This window comes from Gopherus flavomarginatus, chromosome 3 (genome assembly GCF_025201925.1).
Source record: "Gopherus flavomarginatus isolate rGopFla2 chromosome 3, rGopFla2.mat.asm, whole genome shotgun sequence".
Lineage (NCBI taxonomy): Eukaryota > Metazoa > Chordata > Testudines > Testudinidae > Gopherus > Gopherus flavomarginatus.
In genome coordinates, this window is record NC_066619.1 from 182,765,806 (window position 1) to 182,781,488 (window position 15,683).

General features: G+C 41.2%; 1 protein-coding gene across 1 annotated transcript in view; it reads right to left on the reverse strand.

Moving 5' to 3' along the window:
* The window catches only part of NDNF (neuron derived neurotrophic factor), a 28,808-nt gene extending 13,449 nt beyond the window's left edge, over positions 1–15,359 (reverse strand). Inside the window, exon 1 of the mRNA XM_050946480.1 lies at positions 15,031–15,359. The gene's annotated coding sequence lies outside the window, so the exon portion shown is untranslated. The remainder of the gene's footprint in view (positions 1–15,030) is intronic.
* Positions 15,360–15,683: the final 324 nt, after the last annotated feature.

Consider the following 15,683-nt stretch of genomic DNA (forward strand, 5'->3'; position numbering starts at 1 on the left):
AAATGGAAATACTCATGAAAATATAGTACCAAAAATATCAAAAGTTATAAGGAGTATTTTGTTTTCTAAACGAAGATTTATATTTCTACTTTTCATGTGATTACAATAGCTTATGACTACTGTGGAGTTGCCATTCTGGAGCAGACCACTGGTCCAGCTTGTCTGATGCTACAGAGAAAGGTTAACCAGCACATTTCAGCCTCTACATACTGCTGTCAAAAGGCTAGAGCTCCAGGAAGGTAAATTGTGAGGAAAGACATTATAGATATATTACATACACACACACACACACACACACACACACACAATGTTCCTGATTCTTCTCTCATTTACACTGGTGTGACTCAGTGGAATCACTTCTGATTTACACTGGTGAAAATGAAAGGAGACTCTGGCCTCCTGTTTGGCAATAATCCCTTTGCAAATGCACACAGCACTGCAATTATGAATTGACTTTTTTGTATATCTTTCTGTGGAGAGAATCTAATTCCCTGGAGCAGTGGTTCCCAAACTTGTTCTGCCACTTGTGCAGGGAAAACCCCTGGCAGGCTGAGCCGGTTTGTGTACCTGCCGCGTACAGGTTCGGCTGATCGCGGCTCCCAGTGGTCGTGGTTCGCTGCTCTAGGCCAATGGGAGCTGCTGGAAGCTGCGTGGGCCGAGGAAGGTACTGGCCACAGAACAAGCAGTGGAACAAGTTTGGGAACCACTGCCCTGGAGGAATTAGAGCACCTCGTGAGTGTTGTGTTTCATGTCGCTGTAGTAATAATGATGAGCACCTGCTCATTGCTAGTCTCCAAAGCAGCCTAGAGTTTCACTTTGCAGACTGAATAAAAGTTGGTCCAACTGTTACCATCATATTAACTCAGCCTGCAAAAACCTTACAAAAGCCCTCAACATCTTTTTTAAATGATTTAAAAAAACAAACAAACTCAAAGCTCATTACCTCCCCTGACAGAAGTCTAGTCTTCCATGTCAAATACTGATCTCAGAATGCTTCGTTGAGGTCTGATCCAAAGCCCATTGAAGTTAATGGAAATCTTTCCTTTGACTTAAATGGGCTTCGGATCAAACCAAGTTTGTCACTATTATTATAGAAGCACAGATATGGGCAGTTCTGAATGATGATGGGACTAAATGTCTTTGCAGAAATCCTGGACTATCAGTGGTGACTTTAGAATGATCTGAAGTTAGCATGAAAAGCCAAACAGAGATTTGGGGGAGTTAACAGGGCCTACACTTCTTGTTGGATGCCATTATCAGTCTACTGGGATTTGTGGCTGGAGGTAAGAGAGGATCTTCAGAAGGCTCTCCACATGAATAAACAACAACCTGTATAAACTAGCAGCTATAGTTACTTGAACCATTTTTAGTAGCCTTGGAGCACTTGTTTGCTGAGCCTTGGCAGATCCCAGCAGCTGAGGAGGTTGTTTATAGAAGAGGGAAAAAATAAAAGGACTGAGTACACAGGGAATTATGAGAGAGAAAGCACTGAAGCACTGAGCATGTCTCCAGGCTAACTCTGATTTACAGGGCCCAAAGCAGGAGCACGGAACAAAGGCAGGGGAGGGCAGGGCCAAGCCAATCTGGATTTGAATTATCTCTGCATCTCATTCTGTTGCTAAACGGGCTGAGTCCACAAAGGTGTGTGTCTACAAAGGAGTACTTGTCTTGTGCACAGTGGTTGTGAGTGCACTGAAACTCCTCACATTTTTGTATTACTTTTTGGTGGGTTAGAGGTAGGGAGAGGTTGTTCCACTATTTTATGAAGAGTCTGGAAAGCACACAAAGGCTATTTCTCCCTCCTTTCTTAATTGTTTTCCTTGAATAGCTACTCAAATTCCTCATTTGTAATTTTACAATACCTTGCCTTTGTGGTTATTGTTTCTCAACGGTTGACAAGTGGTTCCTGTCTAAGGCCACGTCCAGACTAGGAATTAAAATCGATTTTAGATACGCAACTTCAGCTACGTGAATAACGTAGCTGAAGTCGAATTTCTAAAATCGAGGTACTCACCAGTCTGGACGGCGCGGCATCGATGTCCGCGGCTCTCCGTGTCGATTCCGGAACTCCGTTCGGATTGATGGAGTTCCGGAATCGATGTAAGCGCGCTCGGGGATCGATACACCGCGTCCAGACTAGACGCGATATATCGATCCCCGAGCAATCGATTTTAACCCGCCGATGCCGCGGGTTAGTCTGGACGAGGGCTAAAAGATAACAACTACTAGCACAAACATCCAGAACACCCAGGGTGGTAACAACCGCTCTCTCAGCTATCTCTCAGTTGTAAGAGCAAAGCACTAGAGCAGCAGCCTTTGTAATGGCCCATACCACACTGCATGAATCCAGTAGGCTATTCCCTGCTTCCATGGTAATTGGCCAAGTGACTGAAATGCAAGTGAAGCAGTGTCCTGTATGGGTGGCTTGTTATGGCCCTCACATGAACCCTTGTCCTTTGGAATAGTGAACTAGCCATGGAGCACAATGCAAAAACTTTGACAACCCACTCCAAATACATCTGTAAACTGGGGCTACTGGCTTTTGTTAATTCTGGAAGGCTCGGTAGTTTATTTAGTAGTTGTGAGCGAGAGGAGACTATTTAATTTTGGAAAAAATATTTAAATTTGTAAATTTTGCCTGTTTTAGGCATTTCACCTGCCTTAGTTTTGGATATATCTGAATTGTATAGGCCAGATCCTCAGCTATGCCAATTTACATTAGCTGAGAGTCAGGACTTCTCTTTACTGGGCACATAAATATAAATTATACAGCTGGATTACAGAAGTTTTGTTTTTATAATTCAGCCACTTACCAGAAACCAAAATTACAAAATTTAATCTGAATTGGAATTTATGAGCCAAATTTTGGATTATCTCTAACATTATATCCTTCAGACTGCACAGGCATGAGAGTACCCCTACTAGTCCTTACTAAATATGGGACCAAATGCTATGCTTGATGGTTTAATTATTTGCTTCTTATTGTTATTAGTTACAAAATCCCTGTGCTTAATTTTCCCTAGCTATAAAATGGAGTGTTGTTAGGAGGGATGTATTAGAGCATTATGAAATGGGAAAGTGTTATGTACGTGCTAAGAATATTAACAACTAGTTACATATCTCTATCATATCAGCACTGAAGAGATGGGATGGTCCCTTCTTTATACACTCAGACATCATCCATAGTTACAGAAACAAAGACTTTTCATGACACTGTGAAGGTCGATAAACTCTAAATTGATTCCCATCACTCCTGAAAAATGTCATACTCATGGCCATACAGCTTTTGGTCCTTAGGTTCAGCTGCAGCTGATGTCATTGGGAGTTGTGTATGTGGAACAAGAACACAGCATGGTCCTTAACATTCAAATATGTCCATAATATAAATTAAACTGTTATCCCTGCAATTTCTTCCCTGAATGTTTATTGTATATTAAGGTCTCTATAGCTTCGCTGGGAGATTCTTTGCATTATTTGTTTTGTTCATTGATATGTACAACTGGAAACCCCCCCACCCCCAAACCAAAACAAGCATCCCCATCTGGATTAAAGAGAGAGAAAGTCTTGCATAGCTTTACTTGTGCTCATAGCCCTTGCTTACCGTCTTCAGCATTACTCACACAGGACTCTCTTCACATGGGTAGTCTCACTGACATCAATAGGGCTAGTCACATGAGTGAAACTTGCAGGTTTAGACTTATTTTCTGTTTCACCACTGATGACTTTTTCCTATAAGTGTCTCTGCTTAGTCCAGATGGGGATGATTGTTTTGTTTTTCTTTGTTCCCCCCCCCCCCCTCGTTGTGCTGACAACATTTTCCCTGGCAATTATTATTATTTGTATTATCCGAACAGCTAGGAACCCAATTGTCATGTTTTCTGCTATAATTGCTTTGCTACAGGACAAAAGAGCTTGCAATAGCTATGGACATTAATATCCTCTTTGTCAATACAAATTATCTGCATCTACAGTAATTTTTACATCATTCTATTAATGATGCATCAGCAGCATTAAAAAATAATACTAGAAACAAAGCATTCTACCTATGGGAACGGACCACCATACTCTATCTCCAGAATATTCAACTTCTAATATTTCTAAGGTTCTCTTGTTTTCCCAGTAGGGAAATGGAATGTCTAATGTTTCACCAAGTTTTGGCCATGTTTTGTGTGGTTTGTGAGTCCTAAAATTTATGGAACTGGTGTTCGCTGCCTAGTCACTCTGTACAAGGGAGAGAAAAACAACAAGCAACATGCACCTCTTGGTCATCTAAAAGGGGAGCTCAGCCCCAAAAAGAGTGCACTGATATTATTCCTATAGCTACTCCCCAGACATGGAGTATTCCAAGCTACTGTACTGCCCAAAAAGTCAAGTGTGTTATCAGAAAAACAGCCATGCTGACTTCCCGGAGGCGCCACAAGACAATGACCTGCACACCACGCTCCCAGAGGTAGTCTGTCTGACAACGGAGTGTGCTCTTAAGTAGGTAGAAGCAGGCAGCTTCACTCCATGCTTCCAGGACCAAGAACCCAGGCAGCAGAGAAGGTACTAGCCTCCATACGGTGAAACTCCTCCCACACAGGTCAGTCTGCATTCAGAGTTCTAACCGGAGGGTGAGCCTTAAGTGGTACACGTGGGGCATGAGTGGAAGAACACAGCTGACAGTGCTAGAACAAACAGTGTGATATTCACATTAACCCTGCATATGCCCTTGCGCTCTTTTCCTTTCTTAGATTGCTTAGCTTAGTTTTACATCTTTTGAACCTATCCTATTTTCCCTGTGAGGCTCCTTCAGTATCAGCACAATTTTGCTATAGTGGGCAGTTGGAGGGAAATCTCCTATGTAAGCATCTGTGGCTCTTTCTGAAGTTGAACCACTGCTGTCAAGCCCAACCCTGCCCATGACCATTTCAGTGGCTGCACACACTGTTTTGGTGGAATAACATCCTTTCCTCTGTGCTCCTTCCTAGGTAGAAGTATAAGTAGGGGAAATTAGTTCCTTTGACTTTAAGATGCTGTAACTTTCCTTCCAGAGTCATTTTGGGGCTAGAACCATGTAAGAGTGACATGGGATGGGGACATATTTGAGGCCTGAGTACATTGACCGAGTCACTGTGATGCTTTTTGATTGATTGGTGTCGGTTTTCTAAACAGCTCTAGTCATGTACTTACTGTGAGATCAAGCTGCAAAAACTCTGCTGAGACTGAAAAGACTTACGGTCTAAACATGAATGCTAAGGGGTATTCAAAACTGTCATGGTCAAATACGGAGCTGTGATAAGAGGTTTCAAAATCAGATTATCAAGGGGATAGGTATCAGCTTCACTCTGCTGCTGATCTAGTGTTTATTTGTCCAGCCTTGCAGGTGAAAAGGTTAGTTCTTTATGTAGTTACTCTGAACAAAACCAGAAGGAACAGATACAGGCAGATAGGTCAGACTGTTCTGGGTGAATGGCCATGGAAACAATTTGGAAACCTTCAGACCTTCTATATGTTCACCATGCCACCTCCTCATCTGTGAGCTTTAACATTGCTTAAAAAAAAAAAAAAAGAATGAAAACAGTTTCTGGAAGAAAGGCTTTAATTAGTTCAAAGTTCAGGATGTTCATGCTTCTGGCAAAGACAGGGGATTTTGAGGACATATGTAGAGACTAGGCAGTGGGAGATCTGCCTCAGTTCTTTCTTGTCTTGCATTATTATTTCTGGATAAAGAGATGATTGGTATGTGTGTCAAGGGAATTTCATTTTCCAGAAGCAGAAGATGTAGTGAGAGCTTTGATGAGGGCCAAAGGCCTGCCTTAGAAGGGTGTTATGAGGCTTAGCTAATGTTTGTGAAACACTTTGAGATCCTTGGATGAAAGTTACTAATCAACACAAAATACTGTTTTATTGTTAATGCAGCTACTGTAAAATTAAAGAGGGGACCTAGTTACTGCTGTCTGTTATTGTATCCAGACATGAAGATTCAGAAACCTGGCTAAATGTTTTCTTCACTATCAGCAAAAAGGTAGGCTGCCAGTGATAGGATTTCAGGTTCAGAGAATGTTACATTTATCAGAATATAAAGTCCATACTGCCAAATAAATTGTCTGTTTGTTATTTTTTAATTTAGGACTAAAAACTTAGCTAGAAAAGAACCTGATTTTGGTCTCCGTTATCATATGAATGTATTACCATAATGTGACTTCAGTAGGTTACTGTTAATTTACACTGATGATAATAAGGTCAGAATCAGATCCCAAATGTCTCCAAGAACTTCAAGTCAATTTTTGTTCCTGACGTGACTGTTGTATATTTTGAGCCCACGTCCCTCCTTCCATCTATACCCAGATGAGTCTGACTCAGATCAGCAAGCACTCAGGCCTGGGTCCTAGCACTTTGTTAGGGGGTAGGTTAGAGTCTGGATCCTGCTGTGACTTGGGTCCCAGCCCTGTCACTTTGCAGTGTGGATGCAGCTCAAGCTATAGAACTGAGTCAGAGGTCTGCTTCATGCAGCATGGACATATTAGCATGATTATGGAACCCAGATGCAGCAATTGTAAACTTATGTTTACAATTCAGTGTGGCCGCTCAAGCATGGGCCTGGAAACGCCAAATTCACAAGCCCAAGTTTCACAGGCCCCAGGCACAGCGTGCAGTGTACACATACCCTTAGAGGTTTAACAATATTAATGTACTGCCCACTGTACATACATGCTCTAATACAGGGAGTTAGGAACTTTGAGAGCTTTCTATCGAAACAAGCTATTGTATGTTTTATTTTTGATGAAGAGTTTGAAAATGCTTCCTTTCCTTAGGCCTGGGCCAATCTTTGGGGGGGAGGGAGGGGTGCTGATCTAAGATACATCGACTTCAGCTATGAGAATAGCGTAGCTGAAGTTGCGTATCTTAGATTGAATTAAAATTAATTACTTACTTTGCGTCCTTGCAACACTGGGTTGATGGCCGTGGCTCCCCCGTCGACTTTGCTTCCGCCTCTCGCACTGCTGGAGTTCAGTAGTCAATGGCAGAGTGATCAGGGATCGATTTATCACGTCTACACTACATGCAATAAATCGATCCCCAATAGATCAATCACTACCCGCTGGATTGGCAGGTAGTGTAGATGTACCCTTAAACTGATATGCTTCTTTTACAGAGTTTGCTCTCAGCCATTCCATCTCAAATATTCCATGTTTTCAAGGAACATGTGATATTTTGGATAAAAATGCCTGATTATTCCATACGTTATATTAAGGTTAAAAAATGTATAGTCATGTGGGATATTGAACTTCTAATTTCATAAGAAAGATTTTATGTCAGTCAATTAAAACATTTATATTAAAGTTAAGGAGTAGTTAAGAAGTTTTTAAAAATTACCATATTAAAAATAAGTATAGTTAAAACCTTTTCACCTTGCATGAATAAAGCAAACAGGATTTGGCACTATACTTCAGTGAGTGACCTTTTTTTTTTAAATTAATTATTTGCCATTGGCGAAAAAGCAGACACAGAGAGCGTTCTTCCCCAAATAAATACAAGTCACTGTTAGTCCTACAACCTTTACTCATACACACAATTTCTACTCACGAACATACTCCCATGAGAATTGAGCCTAGCTTTAGTAGCCAATCCCCCATTTCAGGAATAATTATTTTCTTTAACCCTATGTTTTGTTAGAGGAACAGAACTAGTATAGAATAGGAACCTTTAGGCCTGTTTCCTTTGGTTTCCCTTTGCATCCTAACCCCAGCTGGCAGTTCTAAGATATTTGGCTTTCTTAAACAATCATCACCACCCCAGTTTGTAAACAGTTTCTCAGTATTTTGAAATCCAGAATCCTGATGCAAATTAAATTTAGAATGGCTGAATGTAAACAAATTAGTAGTAAATATGCCCTATCTAAACAAATAAGCAACGTGCTCTCAACCTCATGCCATCATGGAAATTTTGGAAAATGAGGCAGTCTATTTCATTCTTGTTGATCTGTGCAAAGAACCTGGGACTCTGTTACACCCCATTAGTAAGTATGACTCATTTAACTATTAAAGTTTATAGAAGAGGAAACAGTTTCTCTAACACTGTTCTTTTGGCAGCGATGAGTTTAAAATTGAAGGAGATTAAAAAGTATCAAACTTTGAGCCTAATAAAATTATAACATTCTTTAAAGTTATTTTTTGGAAAGAAGTAATAATATACTTAATTAAGAAGACAATGATTCATGGTGGAAGTGTCAGTTTCATTAGTGTGCCACGTTGTAAGTGTCTGAGGGTCATACTTAGAAGGGCACTCATATCCGGAACCAGTGGTGAGGGGAATGAAGTGGAAGAAATAAATTATTGCCTTTTGTTTTTCAGATTTCCAGGTGTTGCGGGCTAGCACTACTGCTTCTGATCTCAGCCATAATGCAGACAAACATCTTCTAAATTACTGGATTCCATTATCCAAAAAGCAGGGTGGTATAATTTGTCATACAGCAAAACTGATTACCAGAACCTCAGTTATCAGAATCTCAATAGACTATTCCAACTTTCAATAGACTATTAGTTACACTGAAAATTATCTGAATTTATTCAGTGTACCCATGAGATGCAGAAAATGAAAGTCACACTGGGTATCTGTTAAGTATACAGTAACATTTAGTGTTAGACAATACAAATGATGTTTTCAAGCTAACACAATAGTTTTATCAGAAAACTTAGAGGTCCAGATTCTTAGCTAGTGTAAATTGGTATATATCTATTGACTTTAACAGAGCCATGCTGATTTATACACACTGAGTATCCCTCTCATAAAACACTTCTGTTCTCTCTCAAAAAAAGTAGTATCAGATTTCACACCTGTTTCCTTAAACATGCATTTTGAAATCCAGAAAGATACTCTGAAAAATATGTTGTCATCCCTGGCAAGAACTTTGTGCTTTTAACATACCTCACACATGACCTGCGTGCAAGAGTACAATCAAAGCCATCTATGTAGCTCATATGAATTTCTTTTGGTTACATTTCACTACAGTGTGCTAAAACATTGATTCTTCTACAGTCCAATGGGTGAACTAACAAAGCTAAGGTTAAGTAATTTATCCTAAAATAACCAAATTCTTTTTGTATTTACTCTTGTTCTTTACAGATTTTAGAGTAACTGCATACCTCTCCTAGAGCTTCATTTATTTTCATCTTTTAAAAAATGTTCTTATTGAGTTTTGATTTCTCTAACTCATTCCCCAGATTAAGGGGCAAATACTTCCCCCTCATTCAAGTTTTCAAAAATAAAGCATTCCTCAGCCTTCACAGTTCTTTATAACATCGTTAGTTTCTTTCTGAGACAAGCACTAAAATAAACTATCATTTATTTCACCTTGTAAAGCATCTGCATATAGAAGATATTTCTGTTTTGTAAGGGCTAAACATTGTTATCAGTGAGTTTATTTCCAATTATGAAGAAAAGTGCATTTGGGGAAACATAACATTTATAAACATTAAATACACAGGACTTGATTCTCTTCTAGTCTTACTTACAAAGATGTAAAAATAAAGCAACTCTATGGACTTGAATGGAGTGACTCCTGATTTGCACTGATGTAAGAGAAAGGAGAATATTTTCTATTTTCATTTAAAATAAGGCACACTAAAAGATATTGAACTGTACAATTTAAAAGTATTTTGACCTTATCAGTTTCATCATGTTTGTAATCATTACATCATATGTATAGTGCATGTATTATATTATATACCCCTTATTCCAGCTGCATATTACTTATTTGTAATTAAATAAAAACCATACATCAAGAGTATTCTTAGGCATTTCTGCTGTTTACAAGCATATTTGTAAATAAAATGCACATCCTCTATCCTTTAACAGACAGAGTAGGATTGAAATAGTCAAGCAGTGAAAGCTAAAAACAACCCAAATATATTTTATTTTAAAATATTAGTGTTTGAAAAGGCAGCCCGAAGAACCTACATATTGTTCCACATTAATTAAGCTTTCTATGTATTGAGCAATGTTAAATGTGCTGTTTCCATTAGACTACCTATAATGCAGGGAAAAGTGCCAAGTTAGCAAAAATGCGTGGAAACACTAAATCTATACCATATCCACTGGCATAAATTACTAAGTCTACCTCCTGAAAAGAAATTTGAAGAATGAGTGAAAAGATAAATATACACATAGCAAAACAAATGCAGATTCTGAAAAGTAAGATATTGAGGGAAGATTGACATTACCCCTTGAAAACAGTGATGTAATGGTCATATGCTTTTATTATTAATGTAAAGTTTAATGACTTCAAAATGAATGCAAAGTCAAACAAGGCTTGTTATTCCCCTAAAAATCTTTACTGTAACAGAAGCCAGTACCCAGATGTTCTGTGGTTAAATCTGTCGCTTCATTGCATAAAAATACCACATACAGTGAAACACATTACTGGCTCTCCTTTATCCAAACCTGGTCAGATTTTTGGATTGTTTTTCTAGCAATCATTTAACTGACATGAGACGCATAAAAGGTGGTCTCTTACAGATCTGTATGATGCCATCTTAAAGTGTAACCACTTGTAGAAAGGAACTGGGATTTCGTTTAGTAAACTGTTATTAAGGTCTTTTCAAAACAAAGTACAAAAGAAAAAAGCATAGTTCTGAGTGTAATAAATTTAATTCAAAGTTAAAACAAACAAAAAAACAGACTAAGGACATAGTGAGCTTACACACACCCCTCTGCCTTTACAATTTTGGAGCTTGAACCTGAACGACTTTAGGCATCTTGTACTTCTATTGCCCTAAATGGGAGTTGCTACTCAGCACCTTGCAGGATTAGACCTTTTAGTAAATTAATACTCGGAGATCTGACTCTTTCTAATCCTGAACCTCCAATGGAGCTGATATGAGAATTAGAAGCACCTTGTAAAACACGGGAAACAGGACAGATAGTCCATAGTTTTATGCTGGGATCTTCGACTAGCAGCCGAATGTCGAATATATGGTGAATAATGCATCTAAACTTAATTGGCAACATAGCGCAGGCACTATGATTTTAAACAGCTTGCTTGGCTGTTTGAACCTAAATGTTGTGGAAACCTAAATATTGTTCCATACTCAGATAATGTTTTCCAAAGCAATCAGCCAAAACTAAATAGTCACACACGACTAGACTATGGAACTCTTCCTGATATTGGTGAGCAGCCCTATTAATTTCAATGGAACTACTCGCATGAGTAAATGCTCCACAACATAGATGCTGTTCAATCCTGGACCGTGTAACGTTTCTGTTCTCAATTACATTGTGCTTATTATCATTGTGCTAAGCTTTCAAAAGAAGGAAAGTTGGTTGCAGCATTATGTAATGTGGTATATTTCCATGAAATTAAAAACATGTCATACACATGCCTTTGGCTCGGACATGTCACGTATGCCATGAAATGCTATTGCTAATTTGGTATAAGACTGATATAGTTTAGATAGCATGTAGCAGTCTATACACAGATGTGTGACATATCTTCACTTCATTTACATGCATATGATAAAGAGCTGAATTACCCACACTAAAATTAGAGAAACAATTTTTATTTTGCTGTGATCTCTACTGTTTCGTTCTCATCTTGGAAATATGACATGCCTAAAGATGACACTAAAAAAACCACAACCAAACAGCAACAAAACCCAAACACCTTTCTGGCACATTTGAGAGTTTATACAAGTTGAGACATACTTGTCATCTTTTGACATATCAGAATGTAGGTCTGAGAAAAGTTGTTACCGTTCCCCTTTAAATACCATAATATGTGGAAGCAAGATTGTGCATATATTCTGTAATGTCAAGTTCTGTTTAACAACAAGGTCAAAACTGTAGGAGAAAGAGGAGACAACATCAGTCAAAACTCCCTTCACCCTCAAATATTAACAAATTCTTGACAATGTTCCAAATACATAAAAAAGGCTTTTTCAGTGGTACTGTGAGCTTGACCTCAGCAGATCTACTTCTACAGGTACATATCTCTGCATATCTCCTGAGTAAATGAGAGAAAGGCGTGGGGAGCACAAGTTATTCTTGACAAGAATCAACTGAAACTTGCCATTCTTAAAATAGGTAAGTCACAGCAATTGGGAGTGGACAGAATAGGAACATGGGGCTTCAAGTGGATCTGGAAATCTCTAATTCCACATGCTGATAGCATTCATCACCACGGATCTAAGTACTATTTTATGCAAGGTAGACTATGAGTAAATCAGCATTACCTGTCAGCAGCTGATATATAATAGCTCAATATTAGCCTACAACTGGATATCTTGTATCTGATTCACTGTGATGGGACACCAGTGTTACCCAGATATAACTACTGATTTAAATTTCATCAGATTTAAAAATCAGCAGAACTACACTTGTGTAAAGCTGGAGTAACCACTGCCTTACATGGGCCTTGGCATAGATCCCAGGATTGAGAACGGATTCTCCATTTGAGTCATAAAACCTTGTCTGATAGACTGACAAACAAACAGAATATATTCACTGTTAGGGCCCGTGTCTTCTTCTAGATTTTGTCCAGCACACTAATAGACATCCATAAAAAAAGCAATTATAATGATATAATTCTGTGAGTCTGGGGAAGAAGACACTCTTCCCCACTCTTTGGTTGGGGAAGAAGGCACTGAAAACTGCACCAGCGGGTCCCTGAAACCAATAATTAAAGAAACTACCTTATCCCTAGAGTGACCCGCTGTGGCTATTTCTAATGTAGCATTTTGTTATTATGACACTGGCAAGGATATTACATTTATCCATAACAATAAGCACAATGCTTTACCACTTGAATGTTAAAAGGGTCCAGAACAAATAAACTTGTGGAACTGGCTTTTTTTAGATTAGAGACACCCTTCAATTAAATACTTTTTAAAAGAGATAGCAGCTGTATCTGCAAGTGATTAAAAGATTATATATTGTCTTTGTCTCTGTTCTTTTGAAATAAGTGTAACCCAAATTACACATAATTTGTAGCAATTTCATCTTGCTACAGCCTTCTTTTTAAATTATAGTTACTAATTCAAATGCTATGATTGCCTGACCTGCTTGCTTCGTTGATGTACCCGTTCACTCTATTTTAAAAAGTGCTGACAAAAATAAAAACAACATAGGCTGTCTGAAAACAATGTTTGTTTCTAGAGTATTTGGTAAGGATTCATAGTTTAGAGTTGGTGGGGTGGGGGGTGTAAGGTGTCAGCAGCCAGTTTTCTTTCTCTTGAATAGGAGTGTTTCCCAGAAGAATTGAATATAACTTTATCTAAAACATCTTCTCTCATCCTTTCAAAATAAAAATGTATTGAAAGAAACTGAAAATAATCCCTAAAACACACTGACATTGAAAATGGGAATGTAAATAATTTAGTTGTCCCTTTTAGGGTTAAAATTAAAAAAAAAAAAAAAAAGGAAGGAGAAAAATAAGGACCTTGAGATCCCACTGAAAACCTTAGCCCAGCATTTCAAGTAATCACTCCAACTTCAGCGTTAAAATGTAGTTTGACTGATATTTATTCTGAGCAACATGAGGTGAGCTGCGGAAAAGTGTCATACCCGGAGCACTCCCTCAAACAGAGCTTTTAGCACCGTTTGATCAGAGCTTGACAGAAGGGGGGGGGCATTAAAGTACATTAAAAAGCATGACTTTCCCTGGCCTATATCCCTGCCTATTTCCTTCTCACCTTTCCATCCATCCTATTCTTCGAGATAATAATCATAATAAAAAATTAAACCCCAGCAATTCCCCAACAACTGCTCCCGGTGGGGGGAGAGAAAGAGAATATTGGGAGCCAAAGTGTTCTTTCTCAAGTGGATGTATTGGGATGCGGCAGAGAAATGTTGGGAGAGCCACTGGGAGTTTAAAGAAAGTAGAAAAAGACACAAAACAAGACTACCGAACGAACGTCACAGAAGAGAGGAAATCTGATCAGAGCCGCATGCTCCTGGTGACTTTACGAGGCAGCCTTCCACAGCCGAAGCTGTGTGACCGCTTGGTCCACAACCCCACCTGAGGCCCCAGGGATTTGACCCTGCATAGGATGGGAAGAAGGGACAGGACGGGATTGGATCGAGGATTGTGAGAGGGGGGAAATCCAATCCCATGGGGGAGTGGATGGCATCCCGTTTAGACAAGTATCTGCAGCTAGTATATAGAGGCCTCCAGTGGTTGAACTTGTGTTGATCCCTTCAGCTGAGCTGTCTGCATCTCATCACCCGAATCATCGCTCTCCCTTAGTAAGAAGTACTCATAAAACAAGAGCACCTTACAAAGAGTTTCCAGCATGGCAGCTGGCACCCTGAATAGTTAAAGGGGTTTTAATTGTGGCTGGGCTAATTCTCACCCCTCCGCCCCTGCAGGGAAGAAGCCACAAAAGATCAGACGCAGGATCAGGGCAGACAGACACGAGGTTTTGCTCATTAAATGGGGCTTTGCTTCAATCTATTCATAAGGCAAACGTTTCCTGCCACTGGATCCCCGTGGGTTGGGTTGGTGTGTTAAGTGAAGCGTCCCGCAGCTGGAAGGTTAACCAACCAGCTCCCATCCACCATCCTGCTTTCCAAAGCTCATTCCAAATCTGGAGTAAAGCAGCACCGGTGCCTGCTCAAGCGGGAACGTTCCTGGTACCCAATCGTCCCGTCTTCCTACCCCTCAACCCTGGTAATTCTCAAGCAAGGCAACCGCTCAGCCCCGGGATTCCCGGGAGTCAGGGGCCCCACTCCTCATTGCATTGCTGCCCAAGAGTTCATCCCACTCCCCAGAGTCCTTAGCCCTGCGCACAGACTGGGAGGCAGTGCTGGGACGAGATGGGCCACCGCCTAAAACACATCGGACCTCTCCTAATGCTCCTGGCGCCCAGTGCGTGGTCCCCCTCTCTTCATAGCCCTGCGATGCAGGACACCCGCTGCATGACTCCCCCCCCTCCCCATCCATGGGGGACCCTCCTCTCTAACGCCCCCGATGAGCCCCCTCTCCCCGGGTCTGGTCTCAGCTCCTCCTGGGACACACACAAGAGAAACTTCACGTCGCTCCGCTTTGCTTACCTTTAAAAGTCTTGCTCCTCCCGGGGAGGTGTGTAAAACCCCCGGGCTCGCAGGTGCTGGTTACAAGACACTGGGAACGTCTGTCCTGCTTTCTGGCCTCCCTCCCACCAAGCACAGCGAGGATCCCAGCGGCAAGGGAAGGCGAGTCCCCGCTTTGCCTTTCAGCGACCCGGGCAGGGAAGCCCGGCCCCCAGGAGAGAGCAGCGGGGGCAGGAGGGCGGACAAAGTTTGCAGAAGTGCACAAGTGGCCCGGGCGGGACCGCACCAGCCGGCGACAAGGTGTTTTCGGCTCTTTGCAACTCCTGGCGAGCCCCCGGCTGGAGCAGCATCAGCCGGAGGCGGAGAGGGGCAGCGCCGGCCGGCGGCGCTGGGCTGAGGATGCTGCGGCGCGGGCAGAGGCAGCGGCGGCTGGGCGAGCAGGGTCCTTCGGCCGCCGCCCGGCAGATGCTCTGGGCGTGGGGCTGCCACGCGAAGCGCTGGGTGACGCTCTCGGCGCGGCGCGGCGCCCCGGCTGCTGGGTGAGGAGCGTGTTCGCACCGAGTGTCACTGGTGCAGCGCAGAGCCGCTCCCCCAGCCAGCCCGCTCCCCTCCCTCCTCCCTTCCTCCGCTCGCTGCCACACACACAGCGCAAGGACACCGAGCTAGGCAAAGCC